The sequence below is a fragment of the Pleurodeles waltl genome, chromosome 1_1, assembly GCF_031143425.1.
Source record: "Pleurodeles waltl isolate 20211129_DDA chromosome 1_1, aPleWal1.hap1.20221129, whole genome shotgun sequence".
NCBI lineage: Eukaryota > Metazoa > Chordata > Amphibia > Caudata > Salamandridae > Pleurodeles > Pleurodeles waltl.
The window spans coordinates 854809083-854834857 of record NC_090436.1 but is presented as its reverse complement, the minus strand read 5'-3'; positions in this window follow the sequence as shown (position 1 = coordinate 854834857).

Below are 25775 nucleotides of genomic sequence, written 5' to 3'. Positions count from 1 at the left end.
TCAATATTGGGTTAGGGACGCAAATAGCTAAAAATCCATCACTGAAGCTTAGACAACACTATGGCCCAGATTTAAGGGGGCCTAGCGCCTCCTTGCACCACATTGGCGTAATTTGTTTTACGCTAATGTGGGCCAACGAGGCCAAAATAGCAGCACCAGATTTACAAAGTGGCTCAATGCATTCATTGCACCACTTTGTAACCCCTTGCGCCACATTATGCCTGTGCCAAGATTTCTTTGCGCCATTTTTTTTTGTATTTTTATCACCTGCTCAGAGCAGGCGTTAAAAGGGGGCATACCATTTGTTATAAGGGGTCCCTGTGTACTGTTCAGGGTTAGCGCCAACATTTTGGCACTAACCCTGAACAGTATATCAATATTGCCAAAAATGTTGATGCTATTGCCCCCTACCCGCACCATCGTGCGCCATATTTTAAATACGGAACACACATGGTGGCAGTAGTGTGAAGCTAAGAGGTGCAAAAGAAGTGGCACTGCACTGGGTGCAGCAGCACTTTTCTTAAATCTGCCCCAATGTTTTTGAACTTCCTGCCTAGAGATGTATTCATTTATTTGTTTATTCTCACTAATAAAGTGGGGCGTATGCTCGGAAAACACCCCTCTTCATTTTTCAGATCAATGTGTTAGAATTATATCCTTTGTTGTAAGAATATTACTTTACAAGGTGGTTTGTGTAGCAGTTACATAAAATAGAACCCTGTTTTCTTCTATCAATATTTTCTTCATAACAGTTGATAATGTGTTTTTTTTTAGTTTGACTGAATTGCTATCACTTTTTGTTTTGATTAAAATGTATTTCTAGAGCCTTAAAGGGTTAACCCCTTCACTGCCAGGCCTTTTCCCCCTCCTGTGCCAAGCTTTTTTTTGGCTATTTGGGGCAGTTCGCGCTTAGGCACTCATAACTTTTTCTTCACATAAGCTACCCACGCCCAATTTGCGTCCTTTTTTTCCAACATCCTTGGGATTCTAGAGGTACCCAGACTTTGTGGGTTCCCCTGAAGGAGACCAAGAAATTATCCAAAATACAGTGAACATTTTTTTTTTTCAAAAACATGGGAAATAAGGACTGCAGAAGGCAGCTTGTGGCTTTTTCCATGAAAATGGAACCAACAAAGGGTTTGCAGTGGCAAGATCACCATCTTCCCAGCTTTCAGGAACAGGCAGACTTGAATTGGAAAACCCAATTTTTCAATACAATTTTGACATTTTACTGGGACATACCCCATTTTTACTATTTTTTGTGCTTTCAGCCTCCTTCCAGTTAGTGACCAAAATGGGTGAAAAACCAATGCTGGATCCCAGAAAGCTAAACATTTCTGAAAAGTAGACAAAATTTTGAATTCAGCAAGGGGTCATTTGTGTAGATCCTACAAGTGTTTCCTACAGAAAATAACAGCTGAAATAAAAAAACATTGAAATTGAGGTAAAAAAACAGCCATTTTTCTCCACGTTTTACTCTGTAACTTTTTCCTGCGATGTCAGATGTTTTAAAGCAATATACCGTTACATCAACTGGATTCTTCTGGTTGCGGGGATATATAGGGCTTGTAGGTTCATCAAGAACTCTAGGTACCCAGACCCAATAAATGAGCTGCACCTTGCAATGGGTTTTTATTCAATACCGGGTATACAGCAATTCATTTGTTGAAATATAAAAAGAGAAAAATAGGTATCAAGAAAACCTTTGTATTTCCAAAATGGCCACAAGGTAAGGTGTTGCGAAGCAGTGGTTATTTGCACATCTCTGAATTCCGGGGTGCCCAGACTAGCATGTGAATTGCAGTGCATTTCTGAAATGGACGTCTTTTTTACACACTGCCTTACATTTGGAAGGAAAAAATGTAGAGAAAGACAATGGGCAATAACACTTGTTTTGCTATTCTGTGTTCCCCAAGTCTCCCGATAAAAATGGTACCTCACTTGTGTGGGTAGGCCTAGTGCCCACAAAAGGAAATGGATCAAAACACAACGTGGACACATCACATTTTTTCACAGAAAACAGAGGTGTTTTTTGCAAAGTGCCTACCTGTGGATTTTGGCCTCTAGATCAGTCGGAACCTGAGGAAACCTAGCAAACCAGTGCATTTTTGAAAACTATAAACCTAGGGGAATCCAAGATGGGGTGACTTGTGGAGATCTGACCAGGTTCTGTTGCCCAGAATCCTTTGCAAACCTCAAAATTTGACCAAAAAACACCTTTTCCTCTCATTTCGGTGACAGAAAGTTCTGGAATGTGAGAGGAGCCACAAATTTCCTTCCACCCAGTGTTCCCCCAAGTCTCCAGATAAAAATGGTACCTCACTTGTGTGGGTAGGCCTAGCGCCCACGAAAGGAAATGGCCCAAAACACAACGTGGACACATCACACTTTTTCACAGAAAACAGAGGTGTTTTTTACAAAGTGCCTACCTGTGGATTTTGACCTCTAGCTCAGCCGGCACCTGGGGAAACCTAGCAAACCAGCACATTTTTGAAAACTAGACACCTAGGGGAATCCAAGATGGGGTGACTTGCGGGGTTCTGTTACCCAGAATCCTTTGCAAACCTCAAAATTTGACCAAAAAAACACTTTTTCCTCTCATATTGTGACAGAAAGTTCTGGAATCTGAGAGGAGCCACAAATTTCCTTCCACCCAGAGTTCCCCCTAGTCTCTCGATAAAAATGGTACCTCACTTGTGTGGGTAGGCCTAGCGCCCACGAATGAAATGGCCCAAAACACAACGTGGATACATAAAAAAAAATCACAGAAAACACAGGTGTTTTTTACAAAGTGCCTACCTGTGGATTTTGGCCTCTAGCTCAGCCGGCATCTGGGGAAACCTAGCAAACCAGCGCATTTTTTAAAACTAGACACCCAGGGGAATCCAAGATGGGGTGACTTGTGGGGCTCTGACCAGGTTCTGTTACCCAGAATCCTTTGCAAACCTCAAAATGTGACCAAAAAAACACTTTTTCCTCTCATTTCGGTGACAGAAAGTTCTGGAATCTGAGAGGAGCCACAAATTTACTTCCACCCAGCGTTCCCCCAAGTCTCCCGATAAAAATGGTACCTCACTTGTGTGGGTAGGCCTAACGCCCCCAAAGGAAATGGCCCAAAAAGAAAACAGAGGTGTTTTTTGCAAAGTGCCTACCTGTGGATTTTGGCCTCTAGCTCAGCCGGCACCTGGGGAAACCTAGCAAACCAGGGGGGGCAGAAATGGCCTAAAATAAATTTGCCCCTCCAAACCCCCCCGGGGAGCGACCCTTGCCTACGGGGTCGCTCCCCCTGCGTGACATTAGCGCAAAAAAAAAGGTGCCTAGTGCTTTCTGCTCCCCTTGTGGACAGATTAACCTAAAATCAGGCGATCTGCCCCCGAGGGGGGCAGAAATGGTCTAAATACAATTTGCCCACCAGGGGAGCGACCCTTGCCTAATGGGTCGCTCCCCAACTCTAAAAACACAAACAAACAAAAGAAAAAAAAACACACAAAAAAATTAGCCCTGGTGCCTAAAGGTTTCTGCCCTCCATGGGGGCAGATAGGCCTAACAACAATAGGCCGATCTGCCCCCGGAGGGGCAGACATGGGCTAAAATAAATTTGCGCCCTTGCCTCCCCCACCCACCCCCGGGGAGCGACCCTTGCCTACGGGGTCGCTCCCCTTGCGTGACATTGGCGCAAAAAAAAAAGATCCCCGGTGCCTAGTGGTTTCTGCCCCCCTTGGGGGCAGATTGGCCTAATAACAATAGGCCGATCTGCCCCCGGGGGGGGCAGAAATGGCCTAAAATAAATTCCCCCCCCACCTCCCGGGGAGCGACCGTTGCCTACGGGGTCGCTCCCCTTGCGTGAAGGCGCAAAAAAAAAGATCCCTGGTGCCTAGTGGTTTCTGCCCACATGGGGGCAGATTGACCTAAAATCGGCCGATCTGCCCCCAAAGCGGGCAGAAATGGCCTAAATACAATTAGCCCCTCCATGGGAGCGACCCTTGTCTAAGGGGTCGCTCCACATCTGTAAAACAACAACAACAAAAATATCCCCGGTGCCTAGTGGTTTCTGCCCCCCTTGGGGGCAGATCGGCCTAATTAAAATAGGCTGATCTCCCCCCCCAAGGGGGCAGAAATGACCTAAAATAAATTTGCCCCCCAGGGGAACGACCCTTGCCTAAGGGGTCACTCCCCTTGCGTGAAATTCATGAAAAAAAAAAAAACTCACTGGTGTCTAGTGGTTTCTATCCCCCTTGGGGGCAGATTGGCCTCATAAATATAGGCCAATCTGCCCCCAAGGGGAGCAGAAATGGCCTAAATATAATTTGCCCCCTATGGGAGCAACCCTTGCCAAAGGGGTCGCTCCCAACCTCTAAAATCAAAAACAAAACAAAAACAAAACAAAAAAAAATAAATTATCACTGGTGCCTAGAGGTGTCTGCCCCCCCTGAGGTCAGATAGGCCTAATAATAGGTCGATCTGCCCTCGGGGGGCAGAAAAGGCCTTAAAAAATTGCCCCCCCTGGGAGCGACCCTTGCCCAAGGGGTCGCTCCCTCATGCCAATTTTTCTTTTAAAATATAAATCCCTGGTGTCTAGTGGGCGTTTCAAAAGCCGGATTGCTTTACAATCCGGCTGTTGAAACGCAGAGAGAGACTTCAAAGGGAAGGAAATGCATTTCCTTCCCTTTGAAGTCTCTCTGCGCCTCCTCCACGTGATCGGAAGAGAAATGCAAAGCATTTCTCTTCCAATCGCGCTGGAAGCTCAGGAGGAGGCCTCTGTGACAATCAGCGCGCGATCGCACGCTGATGTCACAAGGGGAGGGGTGGGGGGGTCAGGGGTGGAAGGGGAAGGTCTTCCCCTTCCATCCCTGCCTTGAGGGGGGTTGGGGGGGAACCCCACAGAGGGAGCGCTAGCTCTCCCTCTGTCCTCTGTGCACAGGACGTAAGGGTTACGTCCTGGGCACACGAGCACTGTGCCTCAGGATGTAACCATTACGTCCTGGACACAGAAGGGCTTAAACCAAAACGTTTTCAAAAAGTAATCTCTCAAATTATGGGCCCTGGGAATCCCTTGTTCTTGCTGTTTACACATCATCACACTGCTGTGTGCAGAGCCTAACCTCAACAATTTGTTGATATTTCATATCCAGTACAGTACATTACAGGGTCATTTTCAATTTATAAATTTCTTAGGCAGTGTAAAATTGCTGTATTTTAGCTTGATTAGCTCTATTGTACCTGCTTTTTTTCTTCTTGTCCCTTCACAGATGTCATTTGCTTGTCAAACAGTGTAAAGGAAAAGCTGCATTTAAAACTAAGGATGTGTGAAAAGTTGTCATTTTTATTTGCAATTTGATAAATTCCCTCACAATTTGGTGAAATTACTCTTTCAGGGCAAAACATAGTTTGTAGTTTCTTGTGTTACCTTTTTATACACGTGCGCACCCTCAATTATGAAGTCTTGCAAGATATCGTTTAGGAGACTTCCTTGAGCATAAATTGTCTCTTGTGAGACATTTCATTATTATTATTATTAGAACTTCTTGTATAATGCTCAACGCCAAACACAGGTTTTCCCGGAGCTTTGGAGGCAGGTGGAGTTTAACCAGATTGTGCTGACTCAAAACAGCCAGATCTTCAGCGGTTTTCGGAAAGTGGTCAGCAAGGTACAACTTCTCAAATGTTCCAGTAGAGCATTCCAAAGCTTTGGTCCCAGGTATACAAAGGAACTACCAACCAATGTGTGTCCATTTAATTCTGGGAACAGTGCAAAAAGAAAAATCACTGGACTGTTGGGAGTAAGTCGGCTGATAAGGTTGCACCATTTCATGAAGATACTGGGGATTGACTCCTGATCTTTCTCTGTAAACAAAGCACAGGGCATTGAATTGAATCTGTTTCTCTACCTTGAGCCAGTGAAGCACCCTGAGGAGAGAGGAGGTTCATGGACTTTTGGGGAGTCTTTTGAGCAACCTGGTGGATGCGTTTTGGACCACCTGCAGCCATCTCAAAGAGACCTTATCTGGTTCCAAATAGAGGATGTTGCCATAGTCTAGTCTTGATCAACCAAGTACCTGGATAATTGTCCTTTGGGCTGAGAATGGGAGTATTCATAGAATTTTCTGCAGCCATTTCAGGACGGCAAAGCAGGTAGGAGCCACCTTCGCTACCTTGGGCCTCATGGACAGCTTTTCATCCAGCAGAAAGCCAAGGTCCTTCACATTATGAGCCGGAACAGGAATAACACCCAAGATTACTGACCAGTGCTGTGGGTATTAGAGGGTGGTGCTCTTTCCTAGCACAAGTACCTCTAAGCTCTTCAATAGTGTGGCATGCAATACAGTGTTGAACACGGCGCTGATGTCAAGTAAGATCAGCACTGCTGTCTCACCTTCATCCAGGGGTTGTTCTGTGACTCCTTGAGGGTGGACATGATGCTACATCCCACTGTGAACCCTGAATGATAGAGATGCAGACAGTTTTGGGATTCCACGAAGAAAGAGATGATTGTTGACATGTTTTTCCTTCACTTTAGACTGAATAGAGAACATTGAAATTGGTCTGTAGTTGGACCTGTTGGAAGGATTCATGTTAGGTTTGTTCATGAGGGGCAAAATCATGGCATGCTCCCATGGCTGTGAAATGATTCACTCTTGCAAGGAGGAATTAAGGAGCCCCACGAAAAGCTGGAAGATATCAGGGTCCAGGGTGCTAAGCTTGGTTGGAGAGAGAGGGTCGATAGCGGAGTCAGATATTACAGATTGTACCAGTGACATGAATTGAGGTAGGTCCAGCGTGTCCCATGACTTCAGTTTTTGGTGGGTAAGAGTGGTGACTGAGGTAGTAGAGGCCTCAGAAATGGAAGATGGCAAATCAATGCTAGACTGGGAGGCATCCATCCTGCCTGCCGTCAATGAAAATTGGATGGCATGCACCTTTTTAACCAGCAAAGATGCCAATTCCTCACACCGAGACTGGGACTCGGTGCTGGTGCGATGATGTTAGGGTCAGAGAGTTCCTTGATCACCTGAAAGAGAGTTTTAGGCTGAGGTGATTTGGTTTGAGTAAAAAGTGGCCCACACAGCTTTGCAGAAACTGTGATAGTTTCTCAGTGCCGTTTTGTATTTGCACTTGGTATCCTCATCACTAGCGTGTATCTACGCCCTCTCCAGGCCCTCACATCTAGTTTTCTATACCCATAGTGCCTTTGTAAAGCGTGAGACAAATGGGTGAGTCCTGGCTGGGCATCTAAGTTTAGTTGTCAGGGCAATGCCCTGTAAGTCCCACAGTCAATTATCAATCCTGGGTTGAGCTAACTCACCCCCTTGTTCTTAATTGGGCATTGTGCTCCTCATTTGGCAATTGAGACTCATGAAATCCAGTCTCAACCAAGCCCTGCTCTTCAACTCTGGTCTTTCTCTCCCTTTAGGTGAAGCTGAGGAGGTCCAGACAGAGATAAGGACTGTGCAGATGTTTTAATTTGGTAAAGATTGGATCTAGAAAGTGCCCTGCTTTGTGAGTGAATGTGAATTAATAAGGTCTAAATTCAGTTCCCTAAGGTCCTCGATTAAGTTCTGATCAAGGCTGCAATGGCTGTCCTCTAAGTAGATATTCAGATCCTCTAATAAAATAAAATTGGCACATCTGAGAATAAGGGGGCAAAAAGGTCAGGCAGTATCGTGCACCAGTTGCCTGCGCATCTCAGAGGGTGGTATATCAGTGATCCGGAAATTTTGAATTTGGGTGTGAGTCCCAGCAAGAAGGACACAGTTTTGCTGCCCAGTATCAACAGTTCCTGGATATTTCATTTGTTTTTATTTTTAAACGCAATGGCGATTTCCCCTCCTGGTTTATACTAGGCCTATCCCCTCTCACCATGGAGTAGTCTTGTGGTAAGGCCGCAATTATATCAGGCATAGAGGCCTCAAGGAGTCATGTTTCTGTAAGGAACATGACATTTAGATCATGGACCACCATAAAGTAAAAAAAAATATTGCTGGTGACTAGATAGTGATGGAACATTAAGGCCATTGAAGTGGAATTTGCTTTTAATTCCAGAGCATAGTTCAGCAGCCTCTCCAGCCCCTGAAGTGTCTGCAGTGCCTGTAATAGGTTGTACCAGGTCATCTTGTGGATTAGGTGAAAAATTACAGGTAGTGCAGATTTGTGCACCCTTACATGGTTAGAATAAACCCCGACAGGCTTCTTAGCAGGTGGAATGAAGTGCTCTCAATTGTTCAACAGAGAATGATATTTGCTGACCCAAATGGGGCAGTGTCCCTGGCCCCATTTGGGCCTGGACGAGCGCAGATAGACTTGCCTTTGGAGTGCCTTTGGCACGGCAGGAGCACATCGGCGCAATGGCCATTCCTGATTTTGGGATGTATAGGCAAAGTCTAGCCCACTGACCGAGCTGTACACAAGACCCCAAGATGGCAGCTAATGAACCAAAGTTACAAGCAGGGCACTTAAACATGTGCACCTCACTCGTATTGCCACAAAAAGGATTTCAAGGAAAAGAAAAGGCCCCCAGGTTCCCACCACTGATTTCACAGGTACAATCAATTTTAAAAAGCACACTCAGAATAAAAATAGATAAAAGCAATGAAAAAAAGAAGTGGTGCTGGGGAGACACCCTACCTGTCGCAGCGCATCTGCGCAATGGCCATTCATGATATAGGGGCATCTAAGCAAAGACTAGTCCACCAACGGAGCTGTCCACGTGATCCTAAGATTGAGGCTAATGAACCAAAGTTACGAGCAGGGCACTTAAACATGTGCACCTCGCTGTATTGCCCCAAAGAAATTGCCAGTAAAAAGAAAAGGCCCCAGCTTCCCCCCCACTGATTTTAGCAGTACAATCAATTTAAAATGGCACACTTAGATTACAAAATTGTTAAAAGCAATGAAATAAGAAGTGGTGCCAGAGAGACACCCTACCTGTCTCAGAGCATCTGCACAGTGGCCATTCCTGATATAGAGGTGTGTAGGCAAAGACTAGCTCAATAACTGAGCTGTACACGCGACTCCAAGATGGTGGCTAATGAGCCAAAGTTATGAGCGGGACACTTAAACACGTGCACTTCACCCATTGACACAAAAAAATTCCAATGATAAGACAAGGCCCAAGTTACCCACAATGATTCTAGCGTTACACTCAATTTAAAATAGCACACTCAGATTAAAAATAGTTAAAAACAATGAAATAAAGAAGCAGTGGCAGAGAGACACCCTATCTGTCTCAGCATGTCTGTGCAATGGCCATTCCTGATATAAGGGCGTGTAGGCGAAGATTAGCTCGGTAACCGAGCTGTACACGTGACCCCAAGATGGCGGCTAATGAACCAAAGTTACGAGCGGGGCACGTAAATAGGTGCACCTCGCTCATATTGACAGAAAAAATGTCCAATGAAAAGAGAAGGCCCAAGTTACCCTACTGATTTTAGCATTACAATCAATTTAAAATAGCACAGTTGGATTCAAAATAAATAAAAGCAATGACAAAAAGAAGCGATGCCGAAGAGACACCCTACTTTTTCTGTGCGAACATAAAACCCTCTGGAATTTCCAAGATTTTTTAAAGAGGTGCGCACTCGCCTAAAAAAGTTACTTTCCCTGAACACAGATTTTATCCCGTTACAATTCAGGTTAGGAATTGCACAGTGTTTTGCTTGAGGGGGACTTAAAATTATCATTTAAACATTAAAATGGTAAGGAATGGCCATTGTTGGTCCACCGACTTTTGGGTAAATGTGCGCTTTATAAATGCCACCTCCAGACATACTTATGTTAGCGCGTCTGACCTTATTTGGTTAAAATGGCATTCATTTAAAAGGCGACGCGTTTGTAGGTTGATGAACCTTTTGACTGCGCTTTGAGTAGTTCCCACCATACCACTCAGTACCAATACAAATCAAAAGTAATCTCTTGTTCCTGTCGTTGGGCTTGTCGGGTAACAAATTTGTATCAGCTTATACTCCAGTCAGTGCATCCATTGTTTGCTCCTGGGAAGATCGCCTTAACACACACTAAGTTATGCAATTTATCTCTAACTAGTGCAGTATATTCTATCAAGCAGTTTTCATGTGAAAGAATTTGAGCTACTAGCATTCAGTCAATGCAGTGGAAAATCACAATGTAATTCTCTAAGCAGCCATTTTATAAATCACCTAAGAAATGCAGCTTGACATGAGGCCGTGCAACTAGGACCAAGACCTTGCTAATTTAAGGCTTATGATTATTAAAGCAAAAACACAATACATAACCCTTAATATGACATACTACGAACAATTTACATTAATAAGCTGTTAATAAGTACACTTTGTGAATGTTGGTGGCCACTCAAGTAGGAGCAATTTCAAATGCATTGACTATTTCTCTATGTTAACTCATTTTCTATGCAGATTCAACATTCGGAATACATGAGTATTCTTTATTAAAATTCAGCGTTAACACTTACATATAATACACAGACTTGTGCAAGTTTTTCAGAATAATAAATGACGAGGTAAAGGATTTCAATTTATATACGCTTATTATGGAGATATTTTCAATGAGGATTTCCTGTTTATACATGAAGGATACAGTCCTTAAAGACAAAAGTTGAAAACTCTCTAAAAGGCTTCAAACTACAGAATTTTGTAATATCTACTCGGCTACTGGCAGTGGTTCAATGTAAAAAATGTAGACGTTAAAAAATTGATTATTCGAACAATTTATATGCCACCAAGCAAGAAAAAGCAGCATGCTGCATAAACCATTCAACAATTCAGATGTCTTGGTTTCTGTCAGAAGAGGACTCCTCTGTGAACTATCTAGCTTTTTTATTGCATGGCAGTTGATAAATTATTAAAGGTAATCTTTAAGAATTTTTTTTATTTGTTTTCACACAAAGAGCCATGAATCATGTACCTGTGATGTTTGCATAAGTTTATTCTTGGGTCCAGACCGGAAACATTAAAATTATTTATTCCTTTTTGACAATATTGTGGCCCAGGGAGAATGTTTCAAATTAGCCTTCCATTGAGTACATTTGGACAAAGGCTGAATTCGGATTAGGAAATGTAATTCAAAAACGCCTGGAGAAAACAGTCATGATACTGCAGAGCACTGAGCGGGGTTCGCGAAGTACATTGTGAGGACAAGAAGCTGGAACAAAAACGTGAATTGCTTATTTAATTGTGTTGTATCCCAAAGAAAAACATTATCAACCCATCTGCCATTTTGAAACCTCTAAAGTTCATTTACTTTGACCTGATCATGCCGTTTGTAGTGCCATAATATTTTTTGTATTTTTATTTTATTGATCTATTTTGTTAGAAACTTGTAAAAATGGTTCAAGGATATCTGTGAAGTAAAATTAACGCATATTAAAATACAAAAATAGGACCCACTCAACAAAGAGACATTTACAGGATGAAATCCCTGCACTGGCATAAATCTCCACCTAGCTGCACTTAAGCAACCCCAGCAAAGATTTACATTTGCGATCCCCGGCTGTAATCCACCACTAGATCACCAGGGATTATTTTAGTGTGCGGTAGGCCCTCCTGGCATAGGGTCTGTCCTCACCTTGGGAGCAAAGTAATTATGGCCATTTCCCTTCCCTTTGATGGCCTATCAGGCCAGGCCGTCCACATGTCCAGCATGGAAGGAAAAATAGAGACCCCCGTTTTGTGTTTTGGTAATTTGCAAGTCCTTGAGTCAGCTTTAACCAAAAGAGGAACTCCATTAAAAGAGGAGCGTCAACCTCACCAATGGTACCTTCCTGGTGAGAATTCTTGTTCGGGGATGGTGATGGGGCCAAGCAGAAATCCCCCACTAGACCACCAGAATTTTATATTTGAGGGGACGGTGGGCCAGGGAGGGTGGGCCAGGGAGGGTGGGCCAGGGAGGGTGGGCCAGGGAGGGTGGGCCAGGGAGGGTGGGCCTCCTGACAACTCTTTCAGGGTAAATTGATGTTGTCCGTTTTCACATCCCAGGTACGGTGGGGGTGATTGGGCTATGCATTGCCAGATCATTAGCCCCTGAAAAAGAAAATGGCAGCCACTATTTTGATATTTGGTGGTCTGCAGCTGGGGTTTTATGCCCTTCCACCTTCCAGGTAAGTATGAAGAGTCTGATAACTGCTTTGTCAGGTGAATTTTGCATATGAATTGTAATCCTGCTTTGAAGGGAATTGTGTAAATGGAGTTTGCACCTTAGTTGTTTTTTGGTTCTGACCACAATCATCGTGTACATCTTTTTAAGTCCTCCTCACCACTGAGCTTATGATATCACCTTGTGGTCAGCCTCATTTATGTATGAGTTGGCAAACCTCCAACCTTATCTTTGTTCATCTTGCTGAAGTAGTCCCAAGTTCAGGACATTCAGAATGGCCCACTGTTGAGCCCCATATTTCAAGTAATGTTGGAAGATCTGCCATACGGGGCAAGCACTTCTTATATAAGTTTAGAAAACCCCACATTTTTTAAACAGGTCAGACAGAAGATTCTGAATAGTCCTTGCAGGCTGTGGGTGGAGAATAGGTGTGTCCTAAGGATACCTTATTTTAGTGAATTTGACCCTATAAAAGATTCACCATGAACCCGGACTGTATGTGGGAAAGCCCAGCAAGGCCGTTGAAAGAAGCAGACCAAACAGATTGGAACAGATAATTAAGGAGGACAGACTGATATCTTGGGAATATATATCTTGGATCACTGGAAACAGACTATCTAGATTCAGGTCCTATTAACTGCCCAGCTGGCTAGGAGAGTTGCATCAAGAGTGTTGGGAATAAATGAGGGGGAGGTACAACTACAAGGGAGTACCCCTATAAGAGAGAGATGGTGAGATGGTATTGCATGATAGTACAATCCACGGATGGAGTCTTCACCTTGCCGGAGGAGATTTGGAAGAGTGACCTGCCATCGTTGGAGTTATCACACTTTTGGCAAGTATCTATGTCTACTTTGCGTGAATCAGTGAAATCTGCATCTCTCAAGAACAAACATCTGTTTACATTGCATAGAGTCTATTGGCCTCCGTAGAAGCTATCGAGCTTTGGAAACTGATTTGTGCAGTCCTGCCTCAAGTGTGTTGCAGAGAGGGCTGATGATTTACATATGGTTATGCAGTGCCCTGGTGTCCAGCTCTTCCAGCAAAAAGTGGGTAAGGCTCTATCTGAGGTGTTGAGTAGAGAAATAGAGGTAAGCCTGGCACTGGTGATTTTTGTAATCTTAGAGGTTAATGGGGCTATCATCACATTACCCAAGAGACAAAGTTTACTTATAATTGTGCTTGTTTTGCTGGCAGGAAGGGAGATTTGCATGAAATGGGTATCTCCTAGTCCCCGTGGTTTTACTGAGTGGGCACAATGGGCTTGGTGGGTAAGTAAGCTTGACAGTAATTGTCCTACAATGTGAAAGGAGATGTGAAAACTACTAGAGATCTGGTGGGAAGATTGGAATGGCATTTGTGGAGGGCTGATGATAACAAGCTGAAATGTGTCCAATGATTGAGAATAAGGCACCAACAAATGGCAAAAAACAAGGTCAGCTTGAACGCACAATGTTGGATAAGATCATGCTGAAGTGCATAGGTAGATGATTTGAGAGTACAGTGGCCTCTCGTTTGGAAAATTGCTGCCTGCTGCAAATAAGGACAAAAAAGAGAATGAGCCTCAAGGTCCAGATCAGGCATCCTACTGTGTATTAATTGGACCTCATTTAAAGCTAATGACATACATTGCCCATCAATAATATGTAAATTAATCTTTGCCAAAACGCAGCTCTCTTCTCACTAAAACATAATCTGTCACAACTTCTGGCTTAAGATCCATTCTCTGACAATGGGAGGAACCGCATTGACCTTTTTTTTGCACATCAGGTGCCTGGCCAAAAGCATGAGGTAGAACTTTAGCATTTTATGATTGTGCACTCTGAAAAACCTTATCATCAATACCAAATCTAATTCATAGTGGGGCTTACCTCAAACCTGGAACCAAGTGCTGTATTTATAATTTTACTCACTCCCAACATTCTTTCGCAGTTGAGCATGATACAAACATAAGTAGATGATCAGTTTTTAAAAGACTGCACTGCTTAAATGCATTCTTCCAGGCACCCAACCATCTTGCCATCTTTGTAGGGGTCCAAAAAGCTCTGTGTAAAGTGAAAAGTTGTTTCCTTTTAAACATATACCTTAGTGATATCTTGGATCAATATAGTACCATTAGAACCCTTCTGCTGTGCTACTCACTGAGTGATTACTTTGTTTAAGCATGACTTCACAGCTTCATGGCACATAACCTTGCATTGGTATACCCACAGAACAAAAAATGATTGGTTTGTGTATGCATTAATTGGGCTCACAATTTATGCGACACCGGCGACTATATACATTGGTCCTGTTTCCTTTCTCTTCTAGGACACATTCAGTGGTTCACTCGCTTCAGTTATCATCTTGATCAGAGTGTTGGTACAACATGAGACCCTTCATTGAAAATCTTTCTGCATGTGATACACGGTGTGGCAGCACATTTATATTATATTTTTGGCACATAGCAATATCTAATCTATTCCTTTTTTTCTGTTTTCTCTCCTAACCTTTTTTCTTTTCTCCTTTTTTCTTCCCTTGCTTTTCACAGGTCTTAATTATATAGTCAGTGACTACTTATGTGCACCTCAGGCACACTTTTTATGTCCTGATGATGATCCCAACAATCAAATAAGGGATCGAAACTTCGCTGACCTTTAGTACTTGACTCTGTACAATAATATATATTTTGACACGAGCAAGAGTACTGTAAAATTGTGACTTTAACTGTGCTTTCTGTCACATGGGGTATGCCTGAGCAATTATGATTTATGGTTTCCAAGATGTTTTTGTTTTCCCACTACACTGTGTTCTTACTTTCGTTTGGAATAAATATACTGGTTTATTGCATGTTTTCCATAGACTTAATTGGGATTCTATGTGGTATTTAAATCTATAGTCCTTTAATCTAAGGGACTCTTGTTCCTTTTTAAAATAGTATACTATTCATGGCATTTTGTAACCCAAACTCCAAGTCAAAATATTTCTAAACCTATCACCACATTAGTAACTCTGCAAATTGCTGGCTTCCCATCTCTCCTTCACCTCCCTTTCAATTAGCAACATACCGTTTTCTTTGCACTTATCTACTTCAGATTTAAGTATTTCCTGTTCAATAGCAGACCTTGCCTCTGTTAACTGCTGTTCTAATTTCTCCATTGACAGAGGCAATTTTGACCAATTAGTGATAATCCCTCAAATATACTCGAACATTCACATCCACAACATTTGTATGAATGAGCAATCCATTTTGTAATCATGAAGCCTCTTGTATTTGTTTTTACCTCATGTGCCAGAGAGAGGTTTACTAAAAATCTCCTTTCCATAGTCCATCTGTGCACTATAGTTTTCTCCTTGAATGCTAACTCCCAACTAACTAAATCATGATCTGACAAGAAGAGTGGGATAAACTTAACTGCTTTGACATGGTTTGATGAGTTGCTATCGACTAATCAGAAATCTATATGTGAGTTACACACATATTTCTTACAACAAAATCAAAAAACCTGCTTCTGTCCCTTTCTCACTCCCCAGAAGTCTACTCAACTTGAATATTCCATAATGTTTTTCACTACTGCCCCCATCCTATGGGTATTGCATTGTTGGTGGCTTGTTGACAAATCAAGGGAATATTTAAGCGTGAATTGAAATCACCCCCCCCAAAAAACAAGATTGGTATATCATATTATAGAAGTGTGGTATATTATAGAAGTCTCTCACATGATTGCCTAAGGTGTGGATTATTAAGCCAGCTATCCTTCTCCTGCTCTCCCAGACCAACTTGATCCTTACATAGAGCCTGATAAATCTATGGAAGGCCTTGCCAATCCTCTCATTATCAAGGAAACTCTCAGCTTCCATAGACTCTTTGATGCTTACCATGGTATTGTAACTCTGCGTATTGCTGGCTTCCCATCTCTCCCTCCTGCATCTTCCTTTCAATTAGCAACTTACTGTTTTACTTGCACATGTCTAATTCAGATCTAAGAGTCTCCTATTCAGTAGCCTACCTTTCCTCTGTTAACTGCAGTTCTAATTTCTCCATTAAGAGGGCCAATTCATGCTCCTCTGCCTTTTCCGCCCAAAGGTGCTTCTTTGACCATTTAGTGATGAGCCCTCAAATATACACTTTATATGCATCCCACATCGTATTTACAGCCGAGCTACTCAAATTTGTACTCATGAAGAGATTTGTATTTGTCTTTAGCTCTTGTACTAGAGAGAAGTTCACTAAAAATCTTCTTTCTATAGTACTCTGTGAACTCTGGTTTTCTCCCCCATTTCTAACTCCAAACTGACTAAAACAGGATGTGACAAGAAGGATGGGACATATTTAATTGCTTTGACTTCGTATGATGAGTTAGTATCAACTAACCAGTAAACTAAACATGAGCTATGTCTTACTTCTTAGTATGGAATGAAAAAAATGTCTTCCATCCCTTTCTCACTCCCCAGATGTCTAACCTTAAAATCCCATAATGTTTGTAACTACTGCTGCCACCTTAGCGGTATTACAGTGTGCGCAGCTTGTTGATCGATCTACGGCTGTATCTAGGAGTTTATTGAAATTAACCCCCAAAAGATCGGTATGCTATGTTATAGATGTCTCTCAAACAATCACCTGATGGGAAATGTGTGATCCTTATTTTCCCCATAGTATCCTTTACATGTTAAATAGTGGCCCCCCTCCAACTGTAATACTACTATTACCCATCTCCTATCCTGATCTACCTCAGTGGCTAGGACCTGTATGTTTGAGTTTGCCCTGATTATAATTGAAGCTCTCTTGTGTGCTGTTTGTGTTATACAGACTACATGCTGAGCCCATGCATAGTCCTTAAGTACACTGCTTTATTCTGCCTAATCTAAATGTGTTTTTTGCAGAATAATAATCTGAGCCCCATATTTTCTTAAATATTCCAAAATGCATCTCTGTCTCTTCTTCACCCTCTGCCCAGTGACTTTCCATCTTACTAATTTAAATATCCAACTTCTACCCCCATCATTACCGACTATACTAACACTGATTAAGGACCAACCCATGACTCGCAGATCTTCGACAACAAAACTCTGAAGAGGAAATGTAACATCATAAGGACTAATATTTTTTCTTTTTTACCAATGCTCGACACCCAGACAGTACTCTCCTTTAGGCAGCCCTCCGTTAAAATAGTTGACCACAAATAGTCAGCAAGGTGTCCCTGGATTCTCCTCAAGACCTTCTTTAAAAAATAACAAGCATTGGCAATGCCACTAGGTCTCTGCAATGCCCGAGCTATTGACATTGTCAATGTGAATGTCTTTTAGCCTGTTTGTCTAGCAGTATAGATGTTGTTCAGCATGGCTGAAATTCACTAAAAAAGCACAATGACACAGCCAGCGCCGCCCACCTCATATCGCTTTTTTGTGTGTCAGGAGAGGCAGGACAATGAATTCAACATGGAGGGGGGGGGGGCAAAAAGATGGTGCATGTGCTGTCTAGCCGAGACCTAAAATTGAATATTTCCTAATGTAATGTAGTTGGGTTTTAATGAGTTTTATAAAGAACAAACCCAACCAATAGGTTTTTGCACGCTTACCTGAGCAATAGTTACATTACACAAGGACACATTTATTTGTGATAGGCACAGTAATAATAGGTGATTTGCCCAGAATCACAGGATGTTGATCTAGTGATGAGACTCAAACCTGGTTCTCCAGCTCCAAAGGCAGTAGCTCTGGCGATTACACTACATCCTCTCTGTATTAATGCTGTTAGCCTCCAGAGGGGAAAGAAGCAACAGGAATAGGGGTGTGTGGAAGGGAGAAAGAAGCAACAGGGTTGGAGGCTGATGTCCCTGTGTGGGTAAAGAAAGCTGAATGATAAGCAGTGGATGACTTCAATTCTTGCACTGATTGGAAACGTGTCCTGAAGAGACAACACAAGAGATAACAGGGGCAGCTCTTCCGCTAAGGCGGATGAGTGGTGCCCCACTGGATTGTGGGAAAAGGAAAAATAAAATGATAATAACAATATGTTATTATCATTTTATTTGTCCTGGGAGAAGGAGCGGGGCGAGGTTGGGCTAGAGGGAGGGGGCCTGTGGAGGGCTGGATGACGGGTTTAGCACCACAAAGTGTGTATGTCTGTTTGGCCGGCCATGTTGGGCCTGCCAAACAGACATGCACACTTTGCATGTTACCCGGCTGTACGGCACAGCAGAGTGGAGAACATGCACAGGCTCCCACTCTCAGTTGAGCGGCGAAGCAGGGTGCTCAGGCCAATCACGACGCTGCTGTCATGCTGGTGACAGCAGCATTGTGATTGGCTGGGAGCCTGTGTGCACCTGGGAACAGGAAGAGGACAACGATGGAGGGGAGACAAATGCAGAACCCCCAAAGGTACGTGTTTTGTTTAATTTCTTTTCACCCTCCCTTTGACGCATCCCACTGCGCCACCCCGCTTAAGTGGCAGCCGCCACTTAATATAACACGTGCGCTGTCTAACTGAGACCTGAAAATATGGGTACAGATGTGGCTTATCTCCAAAGGACTATCACAGAGTCTATGTTTAAATAAATAGTTTTGTCTAACAGAAACAAAATACAGCTTCTTTCTTGTTTCCTCTGCAGAACGTATGCAGCCCTGTTTCCCATTAATAAAACATTAAAGAGATCAGGCTTAATTCGTCGCACCTTTTAAAACACCTTGCAAATGGCTTTTCTGTTTCCTGACTACTTAAAAAAATGCAGCTCGTCAAAATAAGTTGGTGATCTTAACAATAAGAGTAGACCCTAAGTCCCTAGCCTACACAATCGTTTTAGTTATTACCTATCTCGCGCTGCCACCTCCCCATGATGAATTTTCTTTTTCTTAAAAATCTTTATCACACAATGGGTTTATGTGCATGCCTGCCAAGGTGATTTTTTGTTCACACAACAAAAGTTATGTTATATTTGATTTGGTATCATCAGTAGATCATGTGGTTGTGAGAACTGACCCTACATGGCTTGGACAACACATTTGTGGTGATAACGCATCCGTCTATGATAATTTATTACACATTAGGACTCGTTTTAGGCCAATGAATCTTTTGACCTAGTTGAGAGACACCTTAGGATGAGATAGCTAATCAATATGTCAATCAATACATCAATAATGTCAGCAATATTTATTACAACAATGCATTTCACTTTAGTCAAAGACATCGATCAACTCAAGACACCACCATGACCTTGCAGTCATGAATAACCACACCAGTTTAGTAGAATTTTTACGAGTTTTATTCCCTATTGATTACAATTCTAAAGGCAGGTGTGTCAATTCCAAAAGCAAAGCACTCAATATCATTGTCATAATTTGGCAACTCGAATAAGACTTAACCAAAGCAAGGAATGCAATTATTAGAGCATAACACAACGTCAACATAGATCAACTTTAGCAGAGTGTCATTACCGCGTCAGTTCAACAAAGCATAGATTCAGTCGTTTGTCTATTTGCGTCAGTTTAGTGAACCCCTTTCCTAACCACTGATTACCATTAGCATGTTGGGCTTCATGCAAAACAATTTAGAACACCAATTTGGAAAACATCTAGCTATGGTCTCTGTCAAAAGTAAGCAGTTGGTACCTAGAAAGGAAAAGCAAACAGACAAATCACAATTTCATTGTCATAGTTACCCTCCAAGGTTTAGTCTTCATCTTCGGGACATCAGTTGATTCGCCATCAGTCAGAGACTCAGCTCACGGGAAAAACGGGGCACTTCCCTCATAAGGAGTTAAAGTGTGAAATGGACAATCTAAGGACAAGGATGGTTTAAGTAAAACCATATAAGTCACCAAAAAGAGTGACAAAGTTTCTGGATCAAATCGATAGCATTTCCCTAACCAAATCCCTCCTGGTCTCCTGCTCCCTAATTCTCCTATTCACTTCCTGGTGACAGGGGTTTTTATCCCCTTTTCGTTGGACATTCCCCTAAAACTTGATTGGACAATTATTGCACCTCACTATCTTTAGCCAATTAAAAACGGATTATGTCATTAATCTTTTCACCCCACATTAGTTCTCAGACAGTTTATTGGTCCATATGATTAACGTCTTCAGAGGTAGCATGTCCGTTATGATTTTATCCTTCTGTAATTTATTTGCACATCTTCGGTCAGTAGCTCCATTGTCTGTACCAGTTTGAATGACCTTGTACATTATATTAATCTACACTGATGCATTTTAGCTATTACATTTCTACAAGCAATATGAATTTCATGAGAACGGATCTACTGTAGTTACATTCAGCTTCTAGTTTGAAGGAAAAAAACAAGAGTTCATGTCCTTTTGCGAGTCAGCACACTGCACGTTTAGGAAAGCACATTTAATATGAGAGCCAGGCAGCTAGGCCTCGACTCATGCTAACTAAGGCCTACAAGATTTATTTCGCAAAACTTTAATAACATAATCATTAATAATTAGTACAAAACCATTCTTTAACAGAACATTGGTCATTTTTATTACTACCCGCATACATTGGCGGCCACACCCCGTGGTCACATTTCAAGTGCACGTTTAGCAAAAGATACTAATACAATTTCTATGCGGCATTATCACACATTAGTTTACAAACATTTCATGCTAATATAGATTATATAAGCTACGCTCTCTCAGTGGCATTCTACTACAGCAAAAAACTCAGTTGAAGTGGTTTCATTTTTACCAGTTACATCACATTACATATATCAGAATGCTGTTGGAAGGGCTTATGATGTAAAGATAGATAATTTTTACTGTTGACAAAAACTTGCATTGTTGTTTTATTTACCTTGCCAATTACTGAGATGTGCAGACTTTGTCAGATGCCACTAGATAGCCAACAGGTATAACAGAAAATACTTGTTTGTAACGTATTGATAGCTTGCATTGCAAGAATGTTTAGCCTTCATGCTTTCCACTTAGTGCATCAAAACCGTATTTATACTTTTTTTGCGCCGCATTTGCGTACGTTTTTTGACGCAAAAACGGCGCAAACTTGCAAAATACCATTGTATTTTGTAGGTTTGCGCCGTTTTGCGTCAAAAAGCGGCGCAAATGCAGCGCTAAAAAAAGTATAAATACGGGCTAAGTTTGAATAGGTAACATTTGAAGAGCTGCTTCCAAGATTATTTGTTTTGGAAACAATTTCGAATTATAGTGACACCTCAACTGAAATTTCTTAACTGTATACGTCCTCTAGTGAAACCCGTTTTATTGGTTTAGAAAGGAATCGAATAATAAAATAATATGTGTTGTCACCAAGTCTGAAGCCGTTATTAAACCTTGATTGCCTATCTACAAAACACCTGGCTAGGTTACCTATTGGAGAGAGCTCACAGCAATAGCGATGACTGAAATAACCAATCAGGCTCGAGAGGAGAGTGAAAACACGAGCACTCATTTGGAGTGATTAAAGACAAATAAAAAAGTAGTTTAAAAAATGGAAGCAGTGTATGGACAAAAGTACTTGGTCCATGGTTTAGGGGAGCCACAATAAAGGGAACAAATGAGAAGCCCATTGGCAGACTGTAACCCACTCGTTGCAAACAACATGTTTTGAGCTTTTCCAAGACCTAAAAAAGAATAACAAACCGTGACCTACCCTTACCGTTTAATACATTCGCCATAATAATATGTTCCTCTGATTTCATCTTCACCTTAGCCTCTAGGCTTTCTAAACTACAGCAGTCTGCTTCTAATCTTGCATAGCTTTGATCTCCTATATCAAATCATCTGATCCTTCTTCACTCTTAATTATGTCCATCTTGTTGTTCCACGGGGAATCTTAGCTGGGCCTTTGCCTCCAAATCTTGTAGTGCTCTCAGTTTTCTCTCCAGCAGCCATTGCCTTTCATCAGTGGCACAACAAAGGTCCGACCTAATCCTACATATTAATATTCAAATTACTTTTTTTAAAAACCTCTGCATTTCCTGCGTCTCTTCACCTTGAAAGATATATGTTCTTCCCTTCAGTAGCCCATTTTGAATGAAGTTGATCACAAATGTCTTCATATCTGCCTCGTCAATGCCCTCTGGTACATTCATTATTTTCTATTGTTCCTTCTTGCTTGATTCGTCAATCTCTTCAGAGTTTTTTAATGTTTTTTTCTTGTCCTTTTAATAGTGCTAGCTTCCTATTATTTCTCTCCACTGTTTACTTTGTGTCGGCGACTTCCACCTCTAAAATAGTAGGTCTCTCAGCCAGATCATCTAGCTTTATGTTAAGAATCTTAAATGACTTTTAGATGGCTTTCTGCTTTAATTCCAAGATTGCAAACCTGCTTGATATCTCCTCTGAAGTAGCTCTCAGTATGATCTCAATACCCACCTCATCTGGGCCCACGTGTGACTCCTGTAAATCCTGCCCTGAATGCCTGAAAAAGCTGGGCCAGCATTAGCCACTGTAGCTGCTATATCAGGTTCACCATCGGACCCACCCTCACTGGCCAGCTGCGATGAAACATCAAACCTGTTAGAAAGTGGGATACCATCTTCTCCACCTCTACCCTAATTTCTGTTTCCTGTCCAACACTTCTGGGCTCGAGGGGCCTTTAAAGTTCAACTCTTTTGCTCTTAAGGTGCTGGGGGTGACTGACATTGTGGGCACACTGTTCTCCTCTATCCTTGGCCCTGAGGGCACTTCGTCCTCCTCAGGTGCCCCGAGCAAACATACATCTTACTTTATATCATCCTTAGACATGACTGGTGGGCCTATAATCTTGAAAAAGGTCTGTGAGGATGGGGTAGGTTTAGGAAGGCTGTAACCTGTAGCACCAAGAGCAGGCTTCCTCAAAGCAAAAGTTATTTCTACCCCTATGTACCTGGGCCCTGACCTGATCACTCACCCTTCTTCCTGCCTGTATTCCTTGAAGCCTGGTTGCATTCGTCGCCTTGGTTGTTCATTGTGCCTCCTCCTTTGCTAAGCCCAATACGCCTGCAGAACTTACCTGTTATCTGCTCACTCTTTCTTGAGGTGCACTGGGAGCCAAATTCCCTCTGCCTGAAATGTTACAAAGCAGGGCTACATTTAGCCCAAATACTGCAGCTACAGACATTGAAAGATGAAGTGAATTTCAAAGGAAAAATCTTGGTGTTTTCGTGTTGTATTTTGGGACTCATCCTGTTGTGGGTGATAGGTCAAGTCACACAAGTGGTGTACCTTTTTATGTTAAGGTTCACAGCAATGTGACAACAATCTGCTATTTTTGCCACGGTTTAGCATTTGTAAGCTATTTTGAGTAAGAAAATGTAGTAGGAGCCTTACAAGTAACACCACCCTGGACTCTCCTGTGAGCCTAGTTTTCAGAAATAACTCAGGTTGTTGGGTTTCCCTCGATGCCAGCCAAGCCTAGGCCTAAATATTGCAGCTACCCACTTCGCCAGAACAAGTAAATTTCAAAGGAAATATCTTGGTGTTTCTTTGGTGCATTTTGGTGTCACCCACAAAAGAAGGGTACCATTTTTTTATTTGCAAGACTGTTGTAACAAAAAATAGTAGAACATTTGTTATTATCAATTGATTTCTCTCCATTTCTTGTGCCTAAGTGTAAAGAAAGAACCCATTTTGTAAAATGCCCTATCCATTACACCATATTATGAGTAAGCCCAAATTCAGAGCTGTGCAAATAAATTACTTTTCTTGTAAAGTTTGACAAAAAATGCTTAGCTTTCCTCATTCCTATTTTTGATTCATTAGATTTTTTCCAAATTAATTATTGCTTCATCTGTATACAATGAGACATCATTATAAGCTGCTGCTCAATTAAACTGGCTCCAGGTATCATGTTTTTGGACAAACAACAAATACTATATAACCCTGTGACCAGAAAAATCTGACAAACATATTGTTACGTTATTTTTGTAGATCAGTCATTGAGCCAAAAAATACTTACAGAAACACTGTAACAATTGCATATAAATTCTGAAATGTGTGGCTTTCTTGGTTCATCAATGGGTTTCACATCTGTTTCCAGCACAAACTGCAAGTAGACTGAAACCACAAAAAATAAGAACAAAATGCTGAAAATTGTTTTTTTTAAACACCTTCACCTGTTTCTAAAACCTAAAATAGCAAAGCATTTGTGGATGCAATCCTTACAGGAAAAAAAACCATACAGTTTTCCACAGCAATTTTTTTCCATTTTGCAGTAAAAACATGGTTTCCATTCTGCAGAAGGATTTTAAGCCAGCCTAGTCATGCATGTGATGGTTAGCATCGATGTGGTCTTTGACTTATACAAAGACTCCTTTTCAATGTTCTTGCCAATGAATTGTAGGTGAGTGATGGGCTGGTAGCTGGCAATGTCATCAGTAGGTCTAGTGTAGGTGTCTTTGGAGTGGGAGGATGTGGCCTGTCTTGAGAGCTGCTAAGAAGAATCCCTGAGTCAGTGAGGCATTTTACAATGGTAAATAGTGGTGAGAGCATCTCCAGAAGGAGCTTCCATGAAGGACATTAGCTTCATCAGACATATGGGTGCCAGAAACCCATGCTAATTGCAGTGGGGTAGTTACACAAATTACTGCAAAATTATGAATATTGTATTGAAAAAAAATAACCAAACAGCCTGTTCAGAAAAAAATTAAACAAAACAACTATAATTTCAGGTTTATTTCCAGTTGCTTACATTCAAAACATTGGCACTTGCATTCATATATGTGGTGTTATACTAAAAAATGATCTCAACACTCTGCTGAGGTGAAACAAAATTTTTTACCTAAATGGTGCTTGCATTCATAAATTACCCAAACAGTGCATCTAACGTTAACATTTCTCCCCAAAATCACACAACATAACGTTATGCCGAAATCTCAGTAACTTTGTGTAAATTTCACTACACAAAGTTACCAAAACTTCTCCAATTTCCAGCATAAATAAATCTTTGGCCTCTCCCATTAAGTAGTGCCTTGAGGGAGTTGTGTATGTCAGCGAGATCTAGGTCACATAAGGTTTTGAAAGCTGACCATTGTGGAATTCTGAGGAAAGAGATTTGAAGCAGGCTTATTGTTTTTAATTCACTGTTAGATCATTTGGATTTTTTCAGGAAAGATGAGGTTGAGACATCATGAGTGACGTCATCAATGATGTCATTTATCATGTCATTTGTCAGACCATATGCAGTGCATGGTGATGACGGAAGTTATAGTTACTTCTCTAAACTAAACTTGTGAACTTCAGTGTATTTTTGTTTTAATGCAATGGTTTTTATATTTTTACAAAGGCCTAACTACTGTATAACATCACTTTAACCTTTGGTTTCTTCAGTGAAATTTTGGGATTTTCCTATTGCCAGCTAAAATCTTTGGGGCATATTTACAAGCCTGATGCACCACCTTAACCCTGCCATAGCGTCATTTGTTTGATGCTAAGGCAGCACTCAAGTGGCTTTTCTGCTGCGCCATATTACAATATGATGCTTTGCGCCACGTTATGCCTGCACCAGGCATAATGTATGCAAGGGGGAGTTCCGGTGCAGGGAGGCCTGAAAAAATAGTGCAGTGAAATTTACATTTCACAGCGCCATTTTTTAAATCATTTTTAACACCTGATCCGAGCAGGCGTTAAAATGACACACCCATTATATTAAATGGGCCTCCCTGTGCTTTGCTGCACTAGCATTAACATTTTTTACACTAGTGAAGCACAGTGCCACAATAGCATTACAAATGTTGACGCTATTGTGCTACCGATTGCCATGGTGCGCTGTAATATGAAAA